Genomic DNA, 3,417 nt, shown 5'->3' on the forward strand with positions numbered 1-3,417 from the left:
TATATTTTTATTAGTTTTTAGTTAAAATTCACTTTTCTGGACTTTACTATGATTTTGTGTGTTTTTCTGTGATTTCAGGTATTTTCTGGCTGAAATTGAGGGACTTGAGCAAAAATCTGATTCAGAGACTAAAAAGGACTGCAGATGCTGTTGGATTCTGACCTCCCTGCACTCGAAGTGGATTTTCTGGAGCTACAGAACCTCAATTGGCGCGCTCTCAAAAACGTTGGAAATTAGACATCCTGGGCTTTCCAGCAATGTATAGTAGTTCATACTTTGCCTGAGATTTGATGGCCCAAACCGGCGTTCCAAATCAGCTCAAGAATGCCCGGCGTTAAACGCCGGAACTGGCACAAGAAAGGGAGTTAAACGCCCAAACTGGCACAAAAGCTGGCGTTTAACTCCAAGAGAAGTCTCTACACGAAAATGATTCAATGCTCAGCCCAAGCACACACCAAGTGGGCCCGGAAGTGGATTTTTATGTCGTTTACTCATCTCTGTAAACCCTAGGCTACTAGTTCTCTATAAGTAGGACCTTTTACTATTGTATTATCATCTTGGTTCTTCTGGTTCCCTCTCTGTGGCCGAAGCCAATGATCACTACTATCACTTATGTATTTTCAACGGTGGAGTTTCTACACACCATAGATTAAGGTGTGGAGCTCTGCTGTACCTCGAGTATTAATGCAATTACTATTGTTCTTCAATTCAATTCATCTTATTCTTGTTCTAAGATATTCATTTGCACCCAAGAACATGATGAATGTGATGATTATGTGACACTCATCATCATTCTCACTTATGAACGCGTGCCTGGCAACCACTCCCGTTCTACAACCAAACAAGGCTTGAATGTTTATCTCTTGGATCCCTTAATCGGAATCTTCGTGGTATAAGCTAGAATTGATGGCGGTATTCAAGAGAATCCGAAAGGTCTAAACCTTGTATGTGGTATTCTGAGTAGGATTCAATGATTGAATGACTGTGACGAGCTTCAAACTCACGATTGTGGGGCGTTAGTGACAGACGCAAAAGAATCACTGGATTCTATTCCGACATGATTGAGAACCGACAGCTGAATAGCCGTGCCGTGACAGGGTACGTTGAACATTTTCACTGAGAGGATGGGAGGTAGCCACTGACAACGGTGAAACCCTACATACAGCTTGCCATGGAAAGGAGTAAGAAGGATTGGATGAAGACAGTAGGAAAGCAGAGAGACAGAAGGAACACAGCATCCCCATACGCTTATCTGAAATTCCCACCAATGAATTGCATAAGTATCTCTATCTTTATCTTTATGTTTTATTCATCATTCATAACCATTTGAGTTCGCCTGACTAAGATTTACAAGGTGACCATAGCTTGCTTCATACCAACAATCTCCGTGGGATCGACCCTTACTCGCGTAAGGTTTATTACTTGGACGACCCAGTGCACTTGCTGGTTAGTTGTGCGAAGTTGTGAAATTATGATTAGACCATAGTATTGAGCACCAAGTTTTTGGAACCATTACCGGGGACTATTTGAGTTGTGAAAAGTAGAGATCACAATTTCGTGCACCAAGTTTTTGGCGCCGTTGCCGGGGATTGTTGAGTATGGACAACTGACGGTTTATCTTGTTGCTTAGATTAGGTATTTTTCTTCAGAGTTCTTAAGAATGAATTCTAGTGTTTCAAGGTGATGTTCTTATCATCACCAAAGCTGATTGATCTTAATCAATTTACCTCTTGAATGCAATGTTCTGCGGAAGCTTGGCTAGCCATGTCTAATTTCTTTAGACTGAAGCTTTAGACTAACATTGCATGATTCCTGGAATTCTCATTAAGAATTTTGATATCTTTATTTTCTTTTTCCACTTAATTTTCGAAAAATCCAAAAAAATTTTACAAAATCATAAAAACCAAAGATATTTTATGTTTCTTTTTGAGTCTAGTGTTTCATTTTAAGTTTGCTGTCAATTGCATGTTTCTGTTCTTCTTGCATTCATGCATGTGTCTTCATTAATCTTCAAGTTGTTCTTGATGATTTCATTGCTCTGATTTTTAAATTCTCTTGACTTGAGTGTTTTGTTGTTTATCATATGCATTCTCATTTTGTTAGTGTCAGTAGTATACAAACTGCTAAGTTTGGTGTCTTGCATGCATTGTTATTTGATTTTAGCTGCATTTTGATTAGTATACAAACTGCTAAGTTTGGTGTCTTGCATGCATGGTTATTTAGTTGCATTTTGATTATTAAAACTCCAAAAATATTTTTAATTTGTGTCTTTTCAAGTTAATAATACAGAGGATTGAAGATTCAGAACATACTACAGAGGAATTGCACAGAAAAAGTTGGGCGTTCAAAACGCCCAGTAAGGAAGGCAAACTGGCGTTTAAACGCCAGCCAGGGTACCTGACTGGGCGTTTAACGCCCAAAAGGGTAGTGGTTTGGGCGTTAAATGCCAGAATGTGCACCATTCTGGGCGTTTAACGCCAGGATGGCACAAGAGGGAAGATTTTGTTTTTAATGCAATTTTTTTCAAGTTTTCAAAATCTTTTCAATCAAATCTTTTTCAAAATCAATTTCTTTCCATTTTCAAAAATACTTGCTATCAATTAATGATTTGATTCAACATTTCAAGTATGTTGCCTTTTCTATTGAGAAAGATTTAATGTTTGAATCATATTTTTTCTTGTTAGCCAAGTTATTAATTTTTAAAATCAAATCTTTTTAAAATGTTTTTCAAATCATATATTCTTAACCACATCTTTTTCAAAATAGTTTTCAATCAAATCTTTTTTATTTCTAATTTCAAAATCTTTTTCAAAAATCACTTTACTTCTTTCTTAATCTTGGTTTTCGAAAATCAATTAAAGTTTTTCCAAATGTTTTTAAAATCTTTTTAAATTATTTTCGAAAATTTCTTCCCCTCTTCTCACATCCTTCTATTTATGGACTAACACTATTCCTTAATGCACAATTCAAACTCCATCTTTCTTGATAAGTTCGAATTTTCTACCTCTTCCCTCCATTTTTCTTTTCCTCTGACACCTCAAGGAAGCTCTATACTGTGACATAGAGAATTCCATATTTTCTTGTTCTCTTCTCTTTCATATGAGCAGGAGCAAAGACAAAAGCATTCTTGTTGAGGCTGATCCTGAACCTGAAAGGACCTTGAAGCGAAAGCTAAGAGAAGCTAAGGCACAATTCTCTGTTGAGGACTTAACAGAAATCTTCAAAGAAGAAGAACCCATGGCAGCCGAAAACAACAACAATGCCAACAATGCAAGGAAAGTGCTGGGTGACTTTACTGCACCTACTCCCGACTTCTATGGGAGAAGCATCTCTATCCCTGCCATTGGAGCAAACAACTTTGAGCTTAAGCCTCAATTAGTTTCTCTAATGCAACAGAATTGCAAGTTTCATGGACTT

The sequence above is a fragment of the Arachis duranensis genome, chromosome 9, assembly GCF_000817695.3.
Source record: "Arachis duranensis cultivar V14167 chromosome 9, aradu.V14167.gnm2.J7QH, whole genome shotgun sequence".
In the NCBI taxonomy this organism is placed as follows: domain Eukaryota; kingdom Viridiplantae; phylum Streptophyta; class Magnoliopsida; order Fabales; family Fabaceae; genus Arachis; species Arachis duranensis.